Here is a 27,496-nt window from a genome sequence, read left to right as displayed (position 1 = left end):
CAACCTTCTTGGTGAAAACCGAAACAAAGAAGTCATTAAGCACGTCTGCTATTTCCACATTTTCTGTTATTGCTTTTTTGTCTTCATTGAGTAATGGGCCTACTCTGTCCTTGGTCTTCCTCTTGCTTCTAATGTATTTGTAGAATGTTTTCTTGTTACCCTTTATGTCTCTAGCTTGTTTGATTTCCTTTTGTGCCTTGGCCTTTCTAATTTTGCCCCTACATACTTGTGTTGTTTGTTTGTATTCATCCTTTGTAATTTGACCTAGTTTCTACTTTTTGTAGGACTCTTTTTTTTTTATTTTTAGATCATGGAAGATCTCCTGGTTAAGCCAGGGTGGTCTCTTGCCACTCTTCCTATCTTCCCTGTGCAGTGGAATAGTTTGCTCTTGTGACCTTAATAATGTCTCTATAACACATAATAAATGGATTAATCGTTTCTCAGGTCCAAATACCCTAACACTGCACTGGAGACATTACCGTACCAGGACTTGCCTGGAGGTGTCTTAGCATTAGCTCCCCATGTTGCAGTGTGGGTAAATTTGCTTTGTAAGTAATGACAGTACTCACAGCTCCCCAAAAGGACAGAGAAAGTAGCGTGAGTGAAGGGACTGATTTGGTCGCTGGGAGGTAAGCAAAGCCACAGTGCTGTTAGCTACACCTGTAAAAGACATGTCCCAGCAAAGAGATGGAGGAAGATATGAAGAAAATCAAAAATGAGTCTTCCCAGAAGGCGTAATCTGCAGTGACTGCTGAAAGGGAAATAAAGGGTCAGATCCTCCGGATGAGCCATTGATGCCCGGCACAGCTCACGGTGAGGGGTGTAGGCTACCATCACAGCCACCTGATCCTCAGACTGCCAGGCACCAGTCTGATCCTGAGCAGCAGCTTAGAGCAGCCAAGGGGTCATTTCAGCTTCTGGGATCACCACAGAGACAAGGTCCTGAGTCTATGCCCCCTCCTCCAGTAGCTGTGAGCTGGGATGTCATAGAGCTGGTTATACTGGAAGATTTTCTAGGAAATTCTCAGTTGGCCACTTAAGCCATTTTAAAGTGGACTCTGCACTGTGCTGAGGATAAGGATTGGGATCAAACAATGCAAACCAACCTAGTGGAGTTCAAAGTGGGCCAGAACTATGTTTTATTTGCATGGAAGTAATCCCACTGGCTTCATTTTTGTTATACCAATATAAGTAAGAGAAGAATTGAACCCAGGATGTATAAGTCATCTGTTACTTACTGGGTACTGCTTTTCTTTAAATTACAAACATCAGGCTGTCTATGGAATGAGTAAACTGTATATAAAGTCACCATTTTCTACTCTGAAATTTTGGTTTGTTTTAACTTCCTTCTGCAGAAAGAAGTAAGCATTTCAAGATGTTCTGTCCAGATTAAACCTGGAGAAGCACAGAAGCATCAAGATCAGGCTGAGGGATGTCCTGGAGATCTGCCCAGAAAGCATCAAGAACAAGATTCCAGAGGCATTAGGTGATTTACCTTGGCATTTCCTGAGGAAGGTCATGGCTCTGAATGGGACAGCCAGAAATACAAGCATTGGGCACAAGGCTCCTGCAGAAGAAATGGATGATTCTGAGGAGAAACTGCATACTGATGGCAATTTCTGTTTTAGTGACACTGAGATGAAAATTTCTCTGCAATCTCTTGATGTTCTTTGTGCTGTTCTGCTTTGCTCAGTTTCCTACAGCACGAGATCCTGTCCAAAATGTCCATGTGCCAGTTGCCCTCCCTCTGCTGCTACCCGCCCTCAACACCCCCAAGGGCACCCTACTACTGTGGGCCATGAGGGACATTGTGAGGAAGTGGAGGCCGCACTCCCTGGCAGAGAGCAGAGGGTTCAGAGAGGAGAGCCTGGTGCTCACAGAAATGCCAACGATTTCTTTTCTGCGGATGGGGAGCTGCAGCTTCTCCAAGTCCCAACTCCTCAATGAGGTTCTCAGCCCCTCCCAGCAGCACCACGATTTCTTTATCCATCGGGACATGGAGTTTGGGAACTTCCTTCAGAAAATCGCAGATGGGCTGGTTGAGATTTCCTGGTATTTCCCTGGGGGGACGGAAAATACTGATCTTTTCCCAGAACCCATTGCAGTTACAAATCTGCGTGGAGACATTGAGTCCCACTGGCAACAGTTTAGCTTTTTAACAGCGGTCTCCTCCGCAGTGTTCATAGTTACCGAGAGCATCGGTGAGAGAGAATACGAGCTGTTATCATCTCTGAAAAAATCCAGCTCTAAATATTACTTCATCCTCAACTACAAGAATAAGAAACCCAAAGAAACTCTGGGATTTCTTAATAAGCTGTCCTCAGTGTTGAAACTGAGCAAATCACAGGTACTGGTAAAAGATAGTACCATGAATAACGCAGGATTTGTGAAAAAGGTGCAGTCCACCATAGGAACCATAGTGAATTCATCTCCGAAGACAGTGAGTTTGGAAGCCATGGCTGTGACGGCACGTGACCTAGGAATCCCGGTGGATGAGGAGTGTAAGGCATGTCAGTGTGCGAGGAAATATACTGAAGAAATCACTGCAGAAATAAGAGATGGGGCAAAATGCAAAAGGGAAATGCTGAGCCTGCAAGGAGACCCATGGAAAAACTTGGCTAAATTGGAAAAAGAGATGTGCCAAATGAAAAGGCAAGGGGACGTGGCCACTGAAGACTATAAATCTGCGCTGAAACAGAAATGGTTAGAGATACGTAGACAGCACAATCAGTGTGACCGTACTAATGGTTTGACTAAGTTTATCAATGGAATAGTACAGTTGAAACCAGTGGAGAAACCTTACTTTCTGAAATGGATGAAATTTAGCCTGGATAATATTGCTAGGGGGAATCTTTCTGAAATGCGGGCAGACTATAAAGAGATATGTGAAACTCCAGGAGTGGACCGAAAACAGCTGGAGGAATTAGATAAATTAATATCTGATAGTTCCTTGGGGGTGGAGCATTTCATGCGTGAGTTGGGGCAGTTCTATGAAGCTGAATGGTCAGTGGTTAAAGAAGGGAAAATGGAAGAAAGCCAAAGACAATTCTCCCATCTCCCATGCACAGCACCTGACCTGATGCTGGAAGGGTTTCCTGTGGAGCTGATCGATGGAGATGCCTCCAACATCCCCATGAACCGGGTAGTAGAGGTTCTAACTCATTTCCATATCAGACTAGGGGGTAGATCCAGAATGGTGGTTATAACAGTGCTGGGAGTGCAGAGCACTGGGAAATCCACTCTTATCAACATCATGTTCGGCCTGCAGTTTGCAGTGAGTAGCGATCGATGTACGTGAGGAGCGTTCATGACACTCATTAAAGTTACAGAAGCTGTTCAGGAGCTGCTTGGCTGTGATTTCATCCTGGTGATAGACACTGAAGGTCTGAAGGCCCCTGAACTAACAGCATTGGAAGACAGTTATCAACATGACAATGAGCTGGCCACCCTGGTGATTGGACTGAGTGACGTCACCATTGTTAACATGGCCATGGAGAATGCCACATAAATGAAGGATGTTCTGCAAATTGTGGTCCATGCATTTCTCAGAATGGAGGAAATAGGAAAACAGCCAAACTGCCAGTTTGTGCACCAGAATGTCAGTGATGTGTCTGCTCATGATCAAAACATGAAGGACAGGAAACACCTCCTGGAGCAGCTGAATGAAATGACCAAAGCTGCAGCAAGGATGGAAAAGCAAAGCAGGGAAATGACATTTTCTGATATTATGGAGTATGACCCAGAAAAACACAATTGGTACATGCCTGGCTTGTGGCATGAAGTCCCTCCCATGGCTCCCGTAAACACTGGATACAGTGAGAGTGTGTGTGAGCTAAAGAAATACCTGTTTGAATTCATAGAGAACCGTTTACGGAAAAGAGCTGGAAAGGATATTCCTGATTTTATTAAAAAGAAAAGGAGTACTTGTGGCACCTTAGAGACTAACCAATTTATTTGAGCATGAGCTTTCGTGAGCTACAGCTCACTTCATCAGATACATACCGTGGAAACTGCAGCAGACTTTATATATACACAGAGAATATGAAACAATACCTCCTCCCACCCCACTGTCCTGCTGGTAATAGCTTATCTAAAGTAATCGTCAGGTTAGGCCATTTCCAGCACAAATCCAGGTTTTCTCACCCTCCACCCCCCCACACAAATTCACTCTCCTGATGGTGATAGCCCATCCAAGGTGACAACTCTTTACACAATGTGCATGATAATGAAGTTAGGCCATTTCCTGCACAAATCCAGGTTCTCTCACTCCCTCACCCCCCTCCAGAAACCCACCCCCATACACACACAGACTCACTCTCCTGCTGGTAATAGCTCGTCCAAACTGACCACTCTCCAAGTTTAAATCCAAGTTAAACCAGAACATCTGGGGGGGGGGGAGGAAAAAACAAGAGGAAATAGGCTACCTTGCATAATGACTTAGCGACTCCCAGTCTCTATTTAAGCCTAAATTAATAGTATCCAATTTGCAAATGAATTCCAATTCAGCAGTTTCTCGCTGGAGTCTGGATTTGAAGTTTTTTTGTTTTAAGATAGCGACCTTCATGTCTGTGATTGCGTGACCAGAGAGATTGAAGTGTTCTCCGACTGGTTTATGAATGTTATAATTCTTGACATCTGATTTGTGTCCATTTATTCTTTTACGTAGAGACTGTCCAGTTTGACCAATGTACATGGCAGAGGGGCATTGCTGGCACATGATGGCATAAATCACATTGGTGGATGTGCAGGTGAACGAGCCTCTGATAGTGTGGCTGATGTTATTAGGCCCTGTGATGGTGTCCCCTGAATAGATATGTGGGCACAATTGGCAACGGGCTTTGTTGCAAGGATAAGTTCCTGGGTTAGTGGTTCTGTTGTGTGGTATGTGGTTGTTGGTGAGTATTTGCTTCAGGTTGCGGGGCTGTCTGTAGGCAAGGACTGGCCTGTCTCCCAAGATTTGTGAGAGTGTTGGGTCATCCTTTAGGATAGGTTGTAGATCCTTAATAATGCGTTGGAGGGGTTTTAGTTGGGGGCTGAAGGTGACGGCTAGTGGCGTTCTGTTATTTTCTTTGTTAGGCCTGTCCTGTAGTAGGTAACTTCTGGGAACTCTTCTGGCTCTATCAATCTGTTTCTTTACTTCCGCAGGTGGGTATTGTAGTTGTAAGAAAGCTTGACAGAGATCTTGTAGGTTATTGTATGGTTGAAGAGCCTGTGGAAGTCAGTGAAACATGAGAACTTCATCTTTAGCTTTAGAAATAGCCTTGCAGCTGAAGCCTATCACCAGCTGTCTATGAAGTATTCTGAATGGGAATGGGGTTTCCGCAAGGAGATGTATCTCTGGATATCTGAAAAAGAAACTTTTATCCAGAATCAGCTGCCAGAGACACTAGAGGGTGATCTCTTTCACAGCTTAAAAATGGAAGCAGAAGGAAAGCTACAGCAGGGAGAACAGAAGCTCTTGAATAACTTAGAACAGTATTTTAAAAGTGAAGCTCCAAATTTGAACCTGATAGAAAAGTACAGAGAAGATTTCAAAAGGAGCGCAAATAGCCTCAAAAGAGAACTTGAAAATTATTCAACCAGTAACTGTGAGGAAGCAATTCGAATATGAAGAGGACAGCACAAGATAGACAATATCCAGTCTGAGTACAAGCAGAAAATTGAAGGGGAAGTTGCCAGACTCTTGGCTGAATACTGAAACAGAGAAGATAAATTAGACCATGAGAAACTGAAAAAAGAATTTGAAACGATGTGGCGAGAAACCTTGTCAGAGTTAACGCTCTGTACTTTACAGAAAAGTCAAGTTGTTCAAGATATGGATCTCCAGCTGAGAAAGGATCTGAAGCACAGAGGGGGTGCTGTCAGACAGATACTACAACATGCAAAAAGCCTGCTGGATTATAGAATGAAGTCTTTCACAATGAAGAAGGAGTACTCAAACCTAAAATGGACCAGAGCAGTTGTAGAATACTTCTCACAGGAATGTTACTGTAAAACTGAAGAGCTTGCTCTATCTTTAATGACTGAATGCAAGAAATACATTGAAGAAAAAGTTAAATCCAAAACAGACTATGATGAAACCTATTATGGAGAACTGCTGCATATGGTTAATGAGAGGTTAAAAGAGGAGGAGATTGAGAAACTTCACACTTCTCCTTTGTTTGAAGTTGACCTGAAGCGTCACGTTTTGGGGGAAGCGGCTTGGGCATTTCAGAAGATACATGAAGATTTTATCAAAGAAAACGATCCTCAGCAAAGTCTGGAGAAGCTGAAACCTCATTATTTCTCCATATTTACTGATCTCTATTTGGAAAAGAATGAAAGCCAAACGAGGGCGAGTAATTTCTGTGATCAGTGTCTCAAACCTGCCCTGGTGGGTTATGTCAACAAAAGGCTCGGACTAGAAATAGTTGACAATTTTCTCAGCAGTGAACAGGCCCTTGAATATGCCAGCCAAAGCTTCTTTCAGTTCTTTTTGCTAAAGAAGCTGCTGGAAGAGATGAACTTTGACAACTATGTGAAATACATAAGTAACTATGAAGAGTTTGTCAAATCCTGGAGACAGAGATGTCTGATAGACCATTATGGAGGGAAGGCAAGTTTGAGAGATTTGGAGAAAGGGATTCTATCCAGAATAATAAATAAAATCAAGGGAGTTCTGAAAAACTCCATAAATAAAAACAATAACACAGTTTCTGCCTTTTTAGACAGCTTTTGCAAAGAGCAGCAGCAGGACCTGGTCATTTCCAGCAATAGCTTAATTGGAGTACAGTTTAAAAACACAGGAAAAATTGAGCAGCTTTCTGGTAACATTGAAATCTTCCTTCTGGAGCTGGAACAACAAATCTTAACCCAGTTTAATCATTTGGAACTTGAGACCAAACTCTCCAGCCTGCCAGTGAAACCCCAGGATGAGATCTTCAAGAGAGTGTTTGGTTGTGGGAAGCAGTGTCCATTCTGTGAAGCCCCCTGTGAAGCAGGAGGCACTGACCATAAAGAGCATTTTGTATCAGTCTATCTACCCAAAGTGTTAGGGAACTTCAGGGATTGTGATTCACAAAAGCTTGAGCATTCCATATGCTCCTCTGATGTGGTTTCCAATCGTGAATTCCTAACTGCAGCCACAGATGGGAAATTTCATCCCTTCAAAGATTACTGCCATTACTACCCAGACTGGCGCATTCAGCCTGATCCCAGTATTGATGCTTCTGATTACTGGAAATTTGTTTTCAAATCATTCAATGACCAGTTAGCTAGAACGTATGGTGCTAAAACAGCAGATCTTCCAGGAGACTGGAAAAATATAACGAAAGAGCAGGCGCTGAAGAGCCTAAAGGAAGCGTTTTACATGAAATAATAGACATGCCAAGAGTCTCTTTAAATAGGATACACTTCAACAAAACAAAACCCTTAATTTTTAAAAAAAAATGGAATATGAACAAATCGGACAGCCTGTACCGTTTTTTAAATTGAAAACTAAAAAAAAATCAATTGCAGGTCACATCTTCCAGTTAGTGCAAGGCTGCTGCACAGGAACAGCCATACCAAAGCAAACTGATAGTCCATGTATCCCTGTGTCCTTGCTGAACCAGAATAACAGCCCATCTAGCCTGGTATCCCCACCTCTCTGCAGTACTGGATCAGACCAATCACCCATATAGCCTAGTATCCCACATCCTTGCTGTATTGGATCAGACCTAAAGGCCATCTAGCTCGGTATCTCATCTCCCTGCTGTACTGGATCAAACCAGTGATCCATCCTGTCTCTGACAGTGGCCATTACAAAATGTCTCAGTGGGAGGTGCAAGAAACCATCTAATGGAAATTGTATAGAAACATGTTTAGAGGAGAAGTTTCTTCCTAACATAACTATGTAAACAGGGTCCGAATGAGTTCCCCCATGACAGCTAGCTGGGAGCGGGAGAGACTTTAGGAGGAAATTGTACTTACATGAACTCACCTACTCTGCCTAGATATCCATCAGATATAGAGGTGTTGCTCAAAGTGATCAATATTGACTTGTGTTGGGTTACAAATCACTTTAGTACTGAATGAAGGGGTAGTGAAATGTTGTTGTCAGTGTTGTTGCATTTATTGTATGAGTAAAGGGGAGCAGAACTGTGCTTAACCTGTCTCAAATGAGGGGTCACCCTCAGCTGAAAGGACTCATTAAGCCAGGTGCTCGAATGCCTGACTCCTTTGAACGTAAGAGGGGTGAGGAGAGGTATCTCTGCCAGGAGGAGTGAACTCTCCCTAAGGGTCCCTGGTCTGGTTTAACCTGTTTCTCCCCACTGTTCAGAAGATAGGGACTTTTGTTATTTTAAGTGCTCAAAAGAGCTGACAATTACTTGTGGCAGGACAGCATTTCTGCCCAGCCTAATAGCTGAAAATCACTAAGGACTTGGCTACACTTGTGAGTTAGAGTGCATTAAAGCAACCCCGGGCACCCTAACTCATGACCCATCCACACTGTCAAGGCACGTAGAGCACCTGGACTTCGTACCGGGAGTGCCCCTGGTAATCCACCTCCACCAGAAGCATAACGCTTGGTGCGTCTCGGCTGAAACGTCTCAGCATCAGTGTGAACGAGGTGTTGCATTACTGCGCTCTGATCAGCCTCCAGAAACGTCTCATAATCCCCTTAAGTCAAGTGGCCACTCTTGTCATTGTTTGGAATTGGCTGTAGGAATGCGGATATGTCCTTTCAAAGCTCCGTTTCTGACAGCCGGCATGCTTATCTGCTCCGGGACAAAGCAAACCATTACTGTGGAATGTTGCTTGAGAGGCAGGGGGAGGGGAGTCTGCTGCTGTCTGAACTTACAAGACAGCATGCTGACATGCTCTCAGCCCCCCCAAAACCCACTCTCTCTCCCCCCACATACACACAACACACTCCCTGTCACACTCCACCCAACACCACCCCACTTTGAAAGCATGTTGCAGCCACTTGCATGCTGGGATAGCTACCACAATACACTGCTCTCTGTGGCCGTTGCAAGAGCTGCCGTTGTGCTGGCATTGTGAACACACAGCAGCTCTTTCCCTGCAGCGCTCTCTGAGGGGCACTGCAACTCCTGGTGCTGTACATCTGACAGTGTAGACATAGCCTAAGTTACATCAGTGAAACTTTCTTTATTCAACACAAGGGCAGATTCAGGTCCTGAGTATTACATAGTAGGAAGTAATTACTTTAGAATAGGCTGTAAACACAGATAAATGATTGGCATGTATGTTGAGTGTTTAAACTGAGTCTCTCCCCCCCAAATAAGAATCCGTTGAAGACAATTAAACTGCTATATTTAGAGCATGACTGTCATTTTCTCTATTGTGCATTAAGAAATTAGTATTCTTGTTTTAATGTAATCACGCATAAGAAGCAACAGAAAACCATTTACAGTTAAACAAAATAAACTTCGGAACTGACATTTTCGTGGTGGCTTATTTATTTTGAAATGTTGCTTGAAACTTTTTGTTTTATTTAGCCCTGAGAGGAAGGATAGTGGGTGAGGTCAGCAAACATTTCAGGAGATGTGATGCTTCCAAAGTACAAACCCAAGATCCCAAGCGATACAGGACCCCTTAACATTTAAATGAGCCCTTCTAAGAGGCCTGATGCTGATAAGAATGACTGACCTCATGAAAAATGGGCTTTGTTTTCTCACTTAAACAGTGAGAAAATTTCATGGAGCCCTGAGCTCTCACTGAGGGGTGGGGTGGAGACCCAATGCGGCACAAGTTAGTAACCGCTGTGCTGTGGAGTCAATGGAGCAACCCCCAGGTGAAGCAGTTCAACCCCAACCCAAAGACTGGATTTTCCACAGTTACAAGGAAAATTAGATAACTATACACACACACACAAAACAGGCTGAAATATGTTCGGTTAGAAATCCCCAGTAACAACATTGATGGCCCAAACTCTCGGCAGTGACCCCAACCCATGACACTCCCTCTCTGTGTCCCTTCTCGACAGTGGGGCTGTGAGTGTAGCTGGATTGGGCAGTGGCTCCCTCTACTGTCCCACGGGGGAATCTCTTCTTTTCATTGCCACATGCCACGCAGTTGCTGTACTCTATCTGTCAGCCTAGCTGCTCAGTGGATTTGCCCATGTCACCCGGTTTCAATTGTTCCTTTCCACATAGAATCATAGGACTGGAAGGGACCTTGAGAGATCATCAAATCCAGGGGTTCTCAATCTTTTTCTTGCTGAGGCCCCATTCAACATCCTATAAAAACAACAGGGCCCGGCAGGGGGGAAGCGTGGGCTCCAGGCCAGGGGGACACACTTGGGCATGGGCATAGGCATAGTTTTACTTCTATTTTTTGGGGGGGGTTGGGGGGAGGAAGGCCTGGCAGGGCTCATCCCAGCTCCACACAGCAGGGTCCAGGAAGGATGTGCCACCTCCACCCCCTGACTCACTCAGGAGGTCACCCAGCTTGTCTGGGCTCTGGGGGGATGCAACCAAAAATATAACTGAAAGGGGGGACTCAGTTCAAAAAGTTTGAAAACCGCTCAGGTGCGGGCAGGAGGTTAGTTAGGGGCTGTGTGAAATGAGGGGAGTAGCTCAGGGTACAGGGAGGGGATAGCTAAGGGATGTGTATGGGGAGGGGGTAGCTCAGGGTGCAGGCAGGGAGTAGCTATGGGCTGTATGCAGGCAGGGGGGCTTCCAGTGCAATGCCCAGCTTCAGGGGCAAGGCACTGGGACTCCTGGCTTGTGGGGGAGGGGAGGTTTGCCGGCTCGAGCACCGCGTTGCTCCTGGCTTGGAGGGGATGTGGGGACCCTGCCAGCTTCAGCCCCACCTAGCTTCTGGCTGCGCCACTCCCGGTTTGGGGGGGATGGGGAGGGCACCGCGGGCTTCAGCCCTGCACCGCTCCTAACTAGGGCAGGGGGCCCACTGGCTTCAGACCCGCACTGCTCCTGGCTTAGGAGGAAGGGGGGGCCCCCAGGCTTCAGCAATAGGGCTCTAGGTTTCAGCCGTGGGGCTCCGCGGCCCCCCGGAAAGGGCTTACTGACCCCCCAGCTGAGAACCACTGATCTAATCCAGTCCCCTGCACTCATGGCATGACTAAGCATTATCTAGATCATCCCGGACAGGTGTTTGTCTAACCTACTCTTAAAAATCTCCACTGATGGAGATTCCAGAACCCCTCAGGCAATTTATTTCAGTGCTTAACCACCCTGACAGGAAGTTAGCCATTGATAGCTACTCTCTGGGAATGGTTTTCCACCAGTTTTGCACGCATCTTATAGTAGCTCCATCTAAGATGTCTTTCCCTAGTTTGTTTATGAGAAGGTCATGTGAGACTGCATCAAAAGCCTTACTACCGTCAACATATACCACATCTACTGCTTCTCCCCATCCACAAGGCTTGTTACCCTGTCAAAGAAAGCTATCAGGTTGGTTTGACACGATTTGTTCTTGACAAATCCATGCTGACTATTACTTATCACCTTATTATCTTCCAGATGTTTGCAAATTTAGAGCTTAATTATTTGCTCCATTATCTTTCCAGGTACAGAAGTTAAGCTGACTGGTCTGTATTTCCCCAGGTTGTCCTTATTTCCCTTTTTATAGATGCCCTTTTCCAGTCTTCTGGAATCTCTCCCGTTTTCCATGACTTTTCAAAGATAATCACTAATGGCTCAGATATCTCCTCAGTCAGCTTCTTGAGTATTCTCGGATGCATTTCATTAGGCCCTGGTGACCTGAAGACATCTAATTGGTCTAAATAATTGTTTACTTGTTCTTTTCCTATTTTATCCTCGGATCCCACCTCATTTTCACTGGCATTCAGTATGCTAGATGTCCAATTACCACTAACCCTCTTCTTGAACACTGAAACAAAGAAGTCATTAACCACCTCTGCCATTTCCACATTTTCAGTTATTGTTTTTTCCCTCTTCATTGAGTAATGGGCCTACCCTGTCCTTGATCTTCCTCTTGCTTCTAATGTATTGTAGAATGTTTTCTTGTCACCCTTTATGTCTCTAGCTATGATCTGTTTTGTTCCTTGGCCTTTCTCATTTTGTCCCTACACACTTGTGTTATTTATGTTCATCCTTTGTCATAATTTGACCTAGTTTCCACTTTACGTACAACAATTTTTTTGATTTTTAGATCATTGAAGATCTCCTGGTTAAGCCAGCATGGTCTCTGGCTTTACTTCCTATCTTTCCTCTGCAGTGGACTAGTTTTCTTTTAGGCCCTGTAGTGGGGCAACTGCCCCACTCCAGTAAAACAGGGGTTAAAAGCATCCCTGGAGAGGGCTGTGGCTGGGCTAGGCTGATTTGGGAAGCAGCCACAGCTGTGGCCAGCTCAATCAGGGTCCAGCTGGCCCTTATAAGAGGGCTTGGGGCCAGAAGTGAGAGGAGTGTTACTCTAGTCCTGGAGGGAGAAGGGCTAGCTGCCTGGGAGCAATGTAGCTGAAGTGGAGCAGTGCTGGGGAAGGGCAAAGGGAGCTGGGGAGCAGCAGCCTGGTAAATCCCCAGGCTGAGGCCTTGTTGAAGGCCTCAGAAAGGTACGGGGGAGGCAGAGGGGCAGCCTGGGGATAGGCAGAGGCAGCAGGTCCTACCTCCTTGGCAATGATGAGTGGCCATTACAGACTGCAGTCTGCCCCAGTGAGCAGGGGCTAGATGATGACTGGCAGTAGCCACTGAGGCAAGGTGGGTTTAGAGGGTTGGGGGTTCCCCTGGGTGGGGAGACCCAGAGTGTGGGGGTACAGCTAGCGGGCAGCACCCCAAGGTAAAAGGGCACTGAGGTCCAGGAGGGATATGGGGGCCCTAAGGCAGGCAAGATACCAGCCTGCAGAGGGGGCTCCCAGTGCTGAAGAGCTGACTTCCAAGATGACCAGCAGGAGGTGCTGTGCCGGTGAGCCTTTGCCTTGCTACAAGCCCATAATAATGTCTCTGAAAAACTGCCAGCTCTTGAACTGTTTTTCCCTTTAGACTTGCTACCCAGGGGATCTTACCTACCAACTCCCTGAATTTTCTCAGGTCAGCCTTCTTGAAAGGCAGCACCTTACACAGCCACATTGAATGTTGCCTGACATCATCAAGCTCTTTCTGAAATTCCTCACAATCCACCCAAACAAAAGAATTCAGTGGCCCGGGCAAGTTTTCCTATCTCATGTTTTTAGTCCATTATTCCAGGTCAATAATAAACACACAGAACACGACCAATCCTAGTATTGCCACTCAGTGCCTCCCACTCTCCAGGTGATCATTAATTCCCACCTCTCCCCATCCAATTCTTACACCTCACATATGGGCTCTGTCTCTCTGTTGCTCCCAGCACTGGGCTCTTCTTCCCCTCCTGCTGCTGCACTGAGGCTCTCCAGCCTCCCTCCTTTGGGGGGCTCAGGGCTCCCTCCCCACAGCTCGGCCTGGGGGCGATGGGGCAGCAGGTCTCTGTAGCCAGACAGCCAGCCCCCCCCCCCCCCCCCTCAGACCAGCATTGCTGGAAACACAGGAGGAAGCCGGAACAGGGCACTTAACATATGTTCCAGCACAGCCTTTGAAGCTGTGAAAGCACAGGTGTGCCTCTGGGGGCAGATACAACGATTAAGCTCACAGCAGGCAGAGGCCCTGTGACAGACATGGCTTTTAGCCCCTACTAAATAGCGTGATGCACACACACCAACATCCTAGTTGGGAAAATATTTACCCTGATAAAAGAAATGTCCAGTAGTCAACACTTATTGTTTCTCTGCCTTGCAAGTGTAAACTACTCTTGCGAAAGCTGGCGTCACCCAGACAGACCAGCCTCAATTTGGCATAAGAAAGGAGAAAGAGAATAAAGGAGTACAGAGGTATAAGTAGGGGACCTACAGCACCATGATTTTTGAGTGCTTTTCACTATCTATCTGCTGGTCAGATAAGTGACAGCCTCCCAAGGCTTCTGCAGCTAAGAGGGTCCCTACGCCTTGTCCCTTATTCTTCTTTCCGCGGAATTGAGTGACCGATCCTGGCTTGGCACCGCTGGAATCGAGAGATGCAAGGAGGGTAAGAAGCACCCACACCTGATCTCCTATCTTTAGTGTACACATATTTTGAAATAGAGCTCTATACTTTGTTTTCTTTCTTTGGGATTGTGGCTTCAGTTTTGTAACTTGTTTGTGTGTGTAACATCTCTACATTTAAATAAGTAGGCACTAGCAATTTTGTAACCACATGATTAGAATCTAGCTTAATAAATTTTGGTAACCATTTATGCATAAGCCTGACTTGTTTTCTCTGGTTTACTGTAAAGCAGCCAACACAATTAAAGAACCTCAGCCGTTTTGGCTCTAAAGCCTGGCCATTAGGTGAGAGTACTAAGAGCCTAGCGTTGAGTTGTGCCGCCTCCACGGGGCAAACTCTTGGGGCACCTGTCAGTCAATCCTGGCTGCCCGCTGCGAAGGAGCTGTGAGCTCTAGCAGTTAAAGTCACGGGTGTGGAGAGGGTCTTAGTGCTGCCATTGGGGCACCTGTCAGTCAGTATTGACTGCCCGCTGCGAAGGAGCTCTGAGCTCTAGCAGTTAAAGTCACGGGTGGTTAGGACCTTGGGGCATCCGTCAGCCTAGCCCGGGCTGCCCGCCGCGAAGGGACAGTGCGTCCTAGCGGTTAAAGTCACGGATGGTATAAACGGGCATAGCTGGCACCTCACCAAACATCCTTGGCCGTCGGCTAACAGAAATTGGCGTCACGAACAGGATTGTGATATAGGCTGCACTACAGTAACACAATGAAACCAGTCATGATAAACACCACAGAATTCCCTGAGCTAGAGAAAAGTTTGACCCAAGAGGGATGGGGAAATCCTCTGTGGAGCAAAGAACTGCTGGAGAAATATTGGGGAAAACCAGCAGAGATCTGGCAGCATTTCTGTAACTGGAGAACTGCCTGCAAGATGAAGAAAGGGAAAGGAAAAGGTGCTTGTATATGGCTGCTTACTAACATTTGGCAAGCTGCCTGTAAGGATTATCATAGTCTGGCAATAGAATTTAATAGGCTACAACAGGAAAGGGACACACTGCACAAGGAATGCCAGAATTTAGATACCAGAGTAAGAACACTGAATAGGGATATGGAACATCTTCAGAAAAGATTACTTCCCTTAATTGAGAAAGAAGGGATAGAACGAAGGGAAAAACTGGAGACTAAAACACGCAGTATCAACCGGGCTAAAGTTGAGACTGCTCTCTGGCTAGACCCTGAGGAATGGGATGGAGACATTTGGGATTCAGCAGATGAGTCCCCCTCCTCTGAGGAGGAAGGTCCCTCTGTAAAATTAAGACCAGCTATCACACATCACAAATCAGAAGAACATGAGGAAAATTTGAGTGGGGCAGAGCTGGATGAAGAAGGGGATGACAATTATCCATCCACCTCTTCAAAAACAAAGAAGGGAGGTAAAAAGGGAAAAGGGAGTAAAGCTCCAACACACTTTACCAAAATTACCACCCGCCAATATACTCCCTTGGAGTTAAAAACAATCCAGGGAGATTTTGCTAAAAAGCCTGAGGAAGGTATAATAGAGTGGCTGGTCCGCCTCTGGGACACTGGGGGTGGATATATACGCCTGACAGCCCAAGAAACTGAGCGCCTTAACTTAGGTGCAGGAATATTCCTGGAACATTCAGAGGGGAACACCCCTAAAACACTTTGGTCTCTGGCTTGTCGATGGGCAAGAGGTATTTACCCAGCAGACCGAGATGAACCCACAGTAATGCACTGGACCAACATAGATGAGGTAAAAACAGCTCTATTAACTGTGGCTGTTATTAGCATGCTTGGCCAAAACCCTCAAGAGTTAGCCTATGAAAGCCCATGGGAGGGTCAGGTAGATGTAGATGATCTCAGACCCCTGCTTAAGGGAGTTCCAAGTAACCACAGGGCTATGGCACTGTCCCTTAGATCAGAAGCTGCAGCACATAACAGTACCTTTCGGGCACTGCTAAACCTTCTGGTGTCATACTTTAGAGAATTCGGAGACATCAGAGCACTGACAGGCAAAGCTAAGATACGTTCCCTTCAGGGAAACAAGGGGGCACCATCTAAAGGACATAAAAACAAGCGAGAGCCAACCCAAGAGGAAAAGGAGCTTAGAGCCAAGTTGTGGAGACAATGTCTGGCTTTAGGTTATCCCAGAGATGTGATAAATGGACTGCCCACAGAGCGGCTAAAATTATTCACCACCTTTAAAAGAGCTGACTGGGAGACAACTAATGCTACTCCCAGTGCACCTCTGCAGCTCTCTCCTCTTTCCCCACCTGCAGACACCCGGTATACTCCATTGCTGCGGCAACTGCAAGAGTTACCAGAGCAGGGAAACTAGCTTGCGGGGGTCAGTCTCCTCTCCTAATAAACCAGCTTAAATCCAAAGAGGAGAAAACAACAGCAAAAGACCCCCGGATACATGTAACTGTAAATGACAAACACATTATTCCTTTCTTAATGGACACAGGGGCTCAAAGGTCCATGATTAAGCGAGAAAGTTTTCAGGGCTCGCCACCTACTGGCGGAAAACAGGTACTTGTTACAGGAGTAAATGGCAGTACCATAACTTACCCATTAGTTAAGATAAAACTGGATATCCCCTTGCAACCCCACCATCAGCCCCGAAAATATGAGGTGATTTTGGGCAATGCCAACATACTGGGCATGGACGTTTTAAGAGGAAAGGAGGGAAGGATTAATGGGGAAAGATGGGCTTTTGGAGTCAGTTCTGTTCCTCATGCCACCCACCTGGAAGAGGAAAGCCTTCCCCACTATTCTGTAAACTTACTTAGCAGCGCGCCTGCTCTCCCGCCCTCAACAGTAACAAACATAAAGCAGTATAATGTTCCAGCTGAGGCCATAAGCCCTGTTACTGACCTGATCAAAGATTTGGAACAGCGAGGAATTTTAATTCGTACCCACTCTCGCTTTAATTCTCCTGTGTGGCCCATCAAGAAACCAAATGGCAAATGGAGACTCACTATAGACTATAGGAAGCTAAACAGTAACACTGGACCATTAACTGCAGCAGTCCCTAGCATAACAGATATTGTAAACACCATACAAACCTGGGATAAACCCTGGCTAGCAGTATTAGATGTAAAGGACATGTTCTTCATGGTCCCTTTGCAACCAGCTGACCAGGAAAGATTTGCTTTTACTTGGAAAGGTGTACAATACACTTTTACCCGAATGCCACAAGGGTTTAAACACTCACCCACTATTTGCCATGGGGCACTGGCAAAGGTCCTAGATGACCTTATATTGCCACACAATGTACAAACTGTGCAATACATTGATGACATCTTAATAGGTGGGAAAACCTCAGAAGAGGTACAGGAGACTATGAATCAAATCAAAGGAGCACTAGAAGCCCTTAATTTAGAGTTACCAGCTGAGAAATGCCAAGGTCCCTCCCAAGAGATAAAATTCTTAGATACTGTATGGATGGGAGGTAGGAGGTCTGTGCCTAATGACACTGTGCAAGAGCTAAATCAGGCACCCTCCCCTGAAAGTAAAGATCAATTGAGACAGATTTTGGGAACCCTGGGGTTTTGGAGAAAACATGTACCTGGCTTTGCCATTATAGCCAGACCATTGTACAATTTGTTAAAGAAAAGTGCTGCCTGGGAATGGGCTCCTGCCCATGAGGAAGCCCTCAGGCAACTGATAGGGGAGATACACACCTATCAGGCTCTGGGTCCCATACATCCTGAAGCCCCATTCCATTTGTACCTAACTGTGGGAGCCACTGGAATGTCTTATGCTCTCTGGCAAGAAAGTGACACTGCTCCCAGACGACCAATTCAGTTTGGTTCCAAGTCATGGCAAGGGTCACAGGCTAACTACGCGCCTTATGAGAAGGTGCTTCTGGCAGCTTACACAGCCTTGAGAGAAACTGAGGAATTAACTCAGGATAAGGACATCACAATTCACACTCCTCTTCCAATCATTAAACCTATATTGGAAGGGAAAGAGTTACCACCTGGTGTAGCACAAAAGATGACTATCCAAAGATGGGCACTTTACATACACCACAGGGTAGGGAGTGCAGACACTGCACAAAACCCCACTATGATTCAGGAATCCCTATGGAAAGTAGGAATGCCTGATGAATACCGCCTACCTCCACAGCAGTCTCCCATTAAGGATGCTGCCCCATTTGATCCTTCTAAGCCTGAGGGAGTATGGTTCACTGATGGCAGTGCCAGGTTGGTCAAAGGAAAATGGAAGGGAAAAGCTGCAGCAGTGCCTGCAGACACCTCTGCAGCACCCCTAACTGCTGAAATTGACGGGTCAGCACAACTTGCAGAATTGGCTGCAATTAAACTGGCCTGTGAAGCAGGAGCCACCGCAGTATATACGGACTCCTATGCAGTATGGGCAGGTGCCACTCAGTGGATCACTAACTGGAAAAATAACCACTGGGAAATAGGAGGTAAACCAGTCTGGGGACTGGAATACTGGAAGTGGTTATATCAGCATGCCCTGCAACAACCCCTGTCTATAGGACATGTCTCAGCTCATCAGAGGAATAATACCCCAGCTGCACAGTTAAACAATTTAGCCGATGCAGCTGCCCAGCTCTTTACCACACAAGTAGAATGGGAACGCTTATATTCATGGTTACATGATAATTTAGGACACACAGGAAGTGATGAGTTAGTGCGGCAAGCACATATCAGGGGGTGGCCTATCACCCACAGACAGGCTAGAGACCTGGTGCAAGCCTGCGCTATTTGTGCTGAGACTAGAAAACATATAGCAGAAGGACAAAGGTTTGCCAGGCTAAGAGATGGAAAAACACTATGGGCAACCTGGCAGGTCGACTATGTCGGACCACTGCCCACTACAAGGCAGAGGTGGAAATACATCTTGACTGGGGTAGAAATTGTTTCAGGGATTGGTTTTGCATATCCAACCCGATTGGCAACAGGGTTGTCCACAGTTATGGGACTAAACCGCTTAACAGCAATTGTCCCAATGCCTCAAGAAATCCAATCAGATAATGGTTCGCATTTTAAGAATAAACTTGTAAGGGAATGGACCCTTAAACATGGAGTCCAATGGACCTTCCACCTTCCATATCGACCTCAATCTAATGGCATGGTCGAGCGCTGGAATGGGTTGCTAAAGAATCACTTGAAGCCTACTGATGGCACATGGGGAGACAGACTGGACGAAGTGGTGCAGAGATTAAACAACAGACAGACTCCTACAGGAAGTCCAATCAGCAGGGGATTCTTCCCTACAGGGAAAGCTATCTCCCCTGCCAGAACACCACTGCACAGTTCCAAGTATGCTCCCGGAGACACTGTTGTGATTAAACACCCAGCCCTGGGAACCTTTACCTGCGTTTTGCATGCCTATAAAGAGAAAGGTGTATGGAGTGCTTTAAATGCTGATAAAAGGCTAATAACCATTACAGAGGCTTGGATCGCATCCAAGACCGGCTGACCATGTGATTTATTGCAGGAATGGTCCCACGGTTCCGAGCAACCTGCCAGCTAACCTGTCAGCAAAATGGACCATGCAGCAGACCTGTTTGATCACTAGAGACTACTATGGACTGTTGATATATTTGCCATTACTTATAATAGCAGGTGTAATTTTTGCTTTTGGTTTTAAAATAAGTTTTTTAGCTAGAACACGACCCACCAGAGATATGTTCCTGCAAGCTCTCATGATCCTTCTGTTGGCTCCAGTCACCTTGGCAATACCAGAACATCCTCTTCGGGGAGCAATCCAAACCATCGCCTCAGCTGCTGGTGCTACAAATTGCTGGATGTGCACCTTGCTAGATTCAACCAATGGACTGGGAATTGAATTTGTACCACTCAGCCTAAATGATTGGTGGAACAAAAGCAACATCTTTCAGTGGGGACCAGCATGGTACACCAACAACCCTCGCAATGACTCGGGGGAGGTGGGACAATGGCATCGCACTGTTTGGGGACGGCCTGTGGAATATGTAACGGGATCATCTAAAGAAGTATACCCTATTTGTTTTGAAACTCAGGGTGACATACAAATGGGTAGTCTAGATAAGCAGCAATGTGCCCATACAATTGTATTTGATCAAAAAAGTGGGGGTTGGACTACCTACCCACCCATGAATGACAAAAGGACTTTAAAATGTTGGAAAGGTCCCATCAATGGCACACTTGAACATAGACCCCTTTTTAGCATATATAATGCCACAATTGTTCCCCTGAATATGAGTAGATACCCTGAAAGCAGAGATTGGTATAACCAATCACTGTTCTTTATTCCCAGTTCCGGACACATTTATAACCCATTGCTAATCAAATCTATTAACTCCTTATTAGATCAGTGTAATGAAAATGGACTTTTTCGCTCAGATCAAATTTTAGAAGATTTGTTAATAGTCTTGCTCTGTACTAACATTAAGATGGGATATTGTGTTCCATATCACCAACCCATACCTAAACCTGAGGGGGGCAGGTGGCACAGAGGACCTTATTCACCTATTCTTAGTAAAGAACCTGGCTTGTTCTTTATTTGTGGGGACAAGGCATATAAATATCTACCTGTAGGTTGGACTGGAAGGTGTTCACTGGGACATGCAGTACCCGAGGGACTAACAGTACACCCTCATGTTGATGCCCCCAGAATAACAAATCTGGGAAGTTTTATACACCGATCCAAACGAAAGTTCACCTACAACCCCCTGATTGAACGGCCCTCTGGTTTTCACCGATTTACACGTGCACTTATACCTTGGTTAGGTATAACTGAGCTCGAGATGGCAATAGCAAACGTTTCTGGACAATTGGAAATTGCTCTGAATCATACTGCTGATGCATTAGGGCTTTTAAATGAACAACTTCAGTCTGTGGCCCGATATGCTCTGCAGAACAGAATAGCACTAGACGCTACCCTAGCCCAGCAAGGAGGAGTGTGTGCTGTCATCAACCAATCTTGTTGTTTTTATGTAAATCATTCAGGGCAAATAGAGCAAGATGTGGTTGCTATTAAAGGTGCAGTTAAAATTTTACATGCAGTGGCTGAGAATGGACAAACCTCATGGATGCAATGGTTAGCTCAACACTTGGGATTTTCCCTCTCCCCGTTTTTACATTCGGTTGTGAATACTGTTTTAACCATTTTAATTATTGTAATTGTTTTTTGTGTAACTTTATGTATTATGAAGCGTTTGATTCAAACTGCTCTTTCCTCCATGCAAATCAGATACCTAGAGCTAAAAAGGGATCCTAACCAATTCCGCGAACCCTCATCCTCTAATTTGGTTGTTGGGTATTTCTAGATTTCCCCAAGGAGGGCAAGAGGTGCTGGCATCACCGCCACCTTGCAATCTGGGATGTAGTGTGGTGCATCAGGGGGTGGAATGTAGCCAGACAGCCAGCCCCCCCTCCTCAGACCAGCATTGCTGGAAACACAGGAGGAAGCCGGAACAGGGCACTTAACATATATTCCAGCACAGCCTTTGAAGCTGTGAAAGCACAGGTGTGCCTCTGGGGGCAGATACAACGATTAAGCTCACAGCAGGCAGAGGCCCTGTGACAGACATGGCTTTTAGCCCCTACTAAATAGCGTGATGCACACACACCAACATCCTAGTTGGGAAAATATTTACCCTGATAAAAGAAATGTCCAGTAGTCAACACTTATTGTTTCTCTCCCTTGCAAGTGTAAACTACTCTTGCGAAAGCTGGCGTCACCCAGACAGACCAGCCTCAATTTGGCATAAGAAAGGAGAAAGAGAATAAAGGAGTACAGAGGTATAAGTAGGGGACCTACAGCACCATGATTTTTGAGTGCTTTTCACTATCTATCTGCTGGTCAGATAAGTGACAGCCTCCCAAGGCTTCTGCAGCTAAGAGGGTTCCTACGCCTTGTCCCTTATTCTTCTTTCCGCGGAATTGAGTGACCGATCCTGGCTTGGCACCGCTGGAATCGAGAGATGCAAGGAGGGTAAGAAGCACCCACACCTGATCTCCTATCTTTAGTGTACACATATTTTGAAATAGAGCTCTATACTTTGTTTTCTTTCTTTGGGATTGTGGCTTCAGTTTTGTAACTTGTTTGTGTGTGTAACATCTCTACATTTAAATAAGTAGGCACTAGCAATTTTGTAACCACATGATTAGAATCTAGCTTAATAAATTTTGGTAACCATTTATGCATAAGCCTGACTTGTTTTCTCTGGTTTACTGTAAAGCAGCCAACACAATTAAAGAACCTCAGCCGTTTTGGCTCTAAAGCCTGGCCATTAGGTGAGAGTACTAAGAGCCTAGCGTTGAGTTGTGCCGCCTCCACGGGGCAAACTCTTGGGGCACCTGTCAGTCAATCCTGGCTGCCCGCTGCGAAGGAGCTGTGAGCTCTAGCAGTTAAAGTCACGGGTGTGGAGAGGGTCTTAGTGCTGCCATTGGGGCACCTGTCAGTCAGTATTGACTGCCCGCTGCGAAGGAGCTCTGAGCTCTAGCAGTTAAAGTCACGGGTGGTTAGGACCTTGGGGCATCCGTCAGCCTAGCCCGGGCTGCCCGCCGCGAAGGGACAGTGCGTCCTAGCGGTTAAAGTCACGGATGGTATAAACGGGCATAGCTGGCACCTCACCAAACATCCTTGGCCGTCGGCTAACAGTCTCCTGGGGCAGGAACGCTGCAGGGGCTAGGGTGACCAGATGTCCTGATATTCAGGGCTTTTTCTTGTATAGCTGTCTATTACCCCCCCACACACTCTGTCCCTATTTTTCATACTTGCTATCTGGGCACCCTAGCAGGGGCTGGGGCTGCAGTGCAAGCAGCCCCATCCTGCGAGTTCCCCACCCCAGGGCAGAGGGGCCCAGCTGGGCTGACCTGGGGGTGGGGGGCAGGGGGAAGCAGCAGCAGTTCCTTTATTCTGACCTTTCCCACACCCTCCCCCCACAAATCTCCCCATGGGTCTTCTACTAACCCCCCCAAAATCCTCTCTGCTCCCCTGAATCCGCCTCCTGACACCCTGCCTCGCCCTGCACCTCCTGCCCTTCAGTCCCCCCCAAAAGCCTTTTCCCCCTCATGCCCCTGAACTGCCACCTGCCGCCTCCTGCTTCCACCTCCTTCGCTTGCCCTTTGAACGGCACCCGCCCCATTCTGCTCCCTGCCCTGAAGCAAACAACCCCCCGTGCTTTGGCTTGATAACACCCCTCCCCTGCTCCAACCTCTGTGCCCCCAGCCCCAAACCGCATAGGGCTGGGAGGAGGAGAAAGTCCTTGCCTGCTAATAACGCCAGTTTGTGCTCCACAGCCCTGCCTTGGGGAGGGAGGGGGTTAGCCTGAACTTCTCCCCCTCCCCAACACTGACCCCTGTAAACTGCCCCTGAACTTCCCCCTCCTCAACAATCCCCTCAGCTCTGCCCCCCAAATCTACCCCATGCCTGGACTCTGCCCCTCCCCCATCCTGGCCCCCTCCTCAGTCCCCCTAATGAGCCCTGTATGAACCTCCAACCCCCTCTGCTCCCTTGAACCCACCTCCTGACCCCTGCAGGCCCTCCTGCACCTCAGCCCCCCTGAACTGCCCCCTCCCTTCCCTAGTGACCCCCAGCTCCACAGGGTGACTCTGCTGTGTCGGTTTAACTGTCACCCCAGGACATGCCAAGCTCCCCTCCCCCCTTACAGACACCTGGGCCCTCATTAGCCTCGGGGGTGGGAGCTAATTTGCACAGAGGATAATGGAGCAGCCAATCAGGGGCTGGCCTGGGTGCCGGGGGGGCTATAAAGGGCTCCTCAGGGCTTGAAGACCCCTGGGCATGGCTGTGGCTGTGCTGGGAGCCCGGGCTGCAGGGTCAGGGAGGGCTCTGGGCCCAGCCCCAGAGCCGGCAGGGGAAGCAGGAGGCTCTGGTGCTGTGCAGGGTGGGGCAAGAGCTGGGTACAAGAGGCCCCAGTCACTGCAGCTCCCCTTCTGTGGGGCTCCAGGGGAGAGGTCTGGAGCATTTGTCACACGCTTGCGATCCACCCTGTAAGGGAGGACAAACTGGGCTTCATTCATACCCCAGTCTCAGTCATAATGCTGGGGTAACAGCTAGGGCCCCTTTCATAAATCACCTCATTATTTTTAGCTCTTTGTTTCATGGGTTGCAAGCCTCCCACATTCTCATCCAGTGAAAGAGAGCCGTCCCCTCCTGCTGCCATTGACCCCCATCCCTCTGACTGCTACTGACATGGCCTGGCCTGGGAATGTGAAGGAACGTCTCCGAACTGAGAGGAGCCACGCACAGAAACATACAGTCCTCTGTATTGGAGAGCGAGAGGCTGGAGAGACACAGACACACCCTCAGTTCACTGATCTTTCATGTTAATAACAGTTTGAAGAACATCCATCCAGTCTAGAAGAAAGGTTTGCACTCTCCAAGCAGCTCAGCACAGGGGATGGGGGCGCTGGGGCAGTAAAAAGGCTCCAGGGAGCCCTGAACCACGGTGGCTCCTGCTGGGGTGCCCAGGCACAACGGGGCAGAGCTCGGTAACTGCTGGGGTGGGAGAGGCTGTAACAGCACTGAGGGAAGCTGAATGCAGGGGGATTTCTAGTTAAAAGGGAAGTTAGAGTTATTACAGTAAATGTGTAGGGAGAGAAACAACCATAACAGCATTTCTGTGTCAAAGTCTCTGCAGTGACCCAGTCCCGGGATGCCCTATCACCTCCCAGCCCCTGTCCCTTCTCTCCAGTGGGGCTGAGAGCACGTCTGCATTGGGGCAATGGCTGCCTCTTGTGTCCCCCAGGAGGAATCTCTTCTCTTCATTGTTACATTCTTCTCAGTGACCCTGGTCTGTCAGTGCAGCAGCTTAGTGGGTTTCCCCACGTCACCAATTTTAAATTGTTCCTTTCCCCATGCAGCACCTTGAGCTTTCTCCATGGAATGTCGCCAGTCAGCACATTGCCCAGCTACCCGCTTTTGTAGCCCTCGCTAGTGTCCCTCACAATCCTCCCAAGCAGAAGAATTGTGTGGTATCGGCAAATTTCCCCATCTCACTGGCCATTCCATTATTCCAGGTGATACTAAATACACAGGACCACCCCAACCTTCATATTAATCCCTACAGTCCCCCTGGCTATTTACCTTTTTCTCATGTGGGGAAACTGGGGAATTTATTCCTTCTAAAATCTTCCTCAAAGAGGCAATTCTGTCCTTGATGCCTCACCACCCCTTACACAGGGCAATCGGTCCTAGGGGAGGTGTCAGTCTGAGACTCACAAGGACACCTCCAAGCACTGGGCAATAAACAACACAGAGCTATCAAAATTTAGAAGAGAAAGGGTAAAATTTTCAAAAGTGCCTAAGGCTGCATCTACATTAGAGCTGAGGGGTGTGATTCCCAGCCTTACCTGCGCTAGCTCTGCTCAAGCCAGCACACTGAAAATAGCAGGGTACCATGGGTGGGGCATGGCCAAGCAGTCCTGGGGTTGCCATGGGGTCTGGGGCTCACTAGACATAGCCATGGGGTCTGGGGCTCACTAGAGAGGGGATGATATTGAACTTTCTTTGGGCTGTGCCTTCTCTTGCAGTGATTTCCCATAAACCCCGGGAAAAGCTGTTTGTCCCCTCTGCCCAAAATACCTTCTTCTCAGTATCCTGTTCCTGACTCATTTACCAAATCTAAATTTATCTACATTTCTGACAGCCTGAGATCTTGCTGTGTACATAAAGCACAGCAGGAACTTTGTTGGGATCTCTAGATGATGACAGAGCACAGAATAAAGACACATGGCTCAAACCCTGAACTCCTTACTCAGGATTTCAAATGGGAGTTGCCTCAGTAAGTTTTAGTAGGGGCTTGGCTACATTTTCAGGATTCCCAGCTCGAGGACACTAACCCATTCTAGTGCACTAAAAACAGAGTGTAGTCGTAGGGGCACAAGTGGCTAGGTGTAAACACCCATCCACGATGCTAGCCACATCCTCCGGCAGCTAGTCTCTCCTGCCACTCACACTGCTGCAGCAACCTTATTTTTAGTGCCCAACCTGGATCAGAGCTAGTGTGTGTATCTCTACCTGAGCTGGGAATCAGACCCCAGCTTGAAGTGTAGACGTACCCTAAGTAAAACTGTAAGTAGCTTAGGCTTTGGTCAATAATGACTTATTTAATGAAGGTGGGATATTTGTACCCTTCCCAGGATAGAGTCCCCCATCCTGTAAGTATGGCTTACATTCTTCATCAGCAAGGAGATGTGGAGAAGTTTAACGGAACTGTGAAAGATGCACATGGGGAAAGGATATTTTGTAAGTATGATGGGTTTGCTAATGAGGGCACAACAACTCCCATCAGCCCTGTCCCTACTGCACATCCCTTTACCCTGCCCAGGAACTTAAATATTTGGTCAGTTTCTGAGGGGCTTATTCATTGATTCCAAGGCCAGAAGGGACAATGGTGATTGTCTAGTCTAGTCTGACCTCCTGTATAACACAGGCCAGAGGACTGCCCCATAATAATTCACAGAGCAGATTTTTTTTAAATGGCCAAACTTGAATTAAAAATGATCAGTGATAGAGAATCCACCACGACCCTTGGTATACTGTTCCAATGGCTATTTACCCTCACCGTTAAAAATGTACAGTCTGAATTTGTGTAGCTTCAACTTCCATCCATTGGAGTGTGTTATACCATCTCCGATAGAGTAAATATTTGTTCCCCATTTAGATACTTATAGACTGTAATCAAGTCACCCCTTCACCTTCTCTTTGTTAAGCTAAATCACTCTAAGGCATGTTTTCTAATCATTCACATAGCTCTTCTCTGAACCTTTTTCAACTTATCAACATCCTTTTGGAATTGTGGGCACCAGAACTGGACACAGGATTCCAGCAGTGGTTGCATCAGTGCCAAATACAGAGCTAAAATAACCTCTCTGCTCCTGCTCAAGATTGGCCTGGTCATGTTTCCCCGGATCACATTAGCTCTTTTGGCCACAGCTCAGTTAGGACTGCTGTGAGACTGACCGTTTTTAAGTCTGTTGTGTGGCTGACAATCCCCTTTTAATGTGTTGGAAATGAACAAGCTCCCTAAAGTTTGTGTGGGAAGGAGAGGAAGGTCCCTGAAGGACATCCAAAGACATGGGGAGGGGGGGAACTGAGAGAATCAACAGAGCAGCCTCATACAGAAAGCTATTTTTGAAAATGTTAGTGGCTTCCCCCCATTTTCTGACTCGCTGTAATCACAAGGAACAAATGCATTCACAAATGAATATTTGCAACAATCTGTTACCTGCATCCTAATACTGCAAACATAGCGCTGTTACAAACAGCATTGAAAAATAAATTAAAAAGAGGAGCATTTGTATACTTTTATCTGTCCTCCATTGAATGTAGAATTTATATTTTTCTTCTGAACAGACGCTGTCTCTCCAATTTTCATGAGAATGCACCCTCTCCAAAGATACCCCAGCTAGCTTGGTGGGCATTGCTGCTGGCAATTTGAAATTCTAAACTTGTTGTGGTCTATGCATGACCTGCTTGAGCCTGAATCCAAGTTTCCAGAGGCTGAGTTTAAGCCTTTTTCTCAGCTGCTCC

General features: G+C 46.9%; 1 pseudogene; it reads left to right on the top strand.

Moving 5' to 3' along the window:
• The first annotated feature begins 687 nt into the window (after nt 1-687).
• Nucleotides 688-7,357, top strand: LOC144266471 (up-regulator of cell proliferation pseudogene; annotated as a pseudogene).
• Nucleotides 7,358-27,496: the final 20,139 nt, after the last annotated feature.

The sequence above is a fragment of the Eretmochelys imbricata genome, chromosome 6 (assembly GCF_965152235.1).
Source record: "Eretmochelys imbricata isolate rEreImb1 chromosome 6, rEreImb1.hap1, whole genome shotgun sequence".
Classification (NCBI taxonomy): Eukaryota; Metazoa; Chordata; order Testudines; family Cheloniidae; genus Eretmochelys; species Eretmochelys imbricata.
Note: the sequence above shows the minus strand (reverse complement) of the source record. Positions and strands in the feature narration are given on the sequence as shown.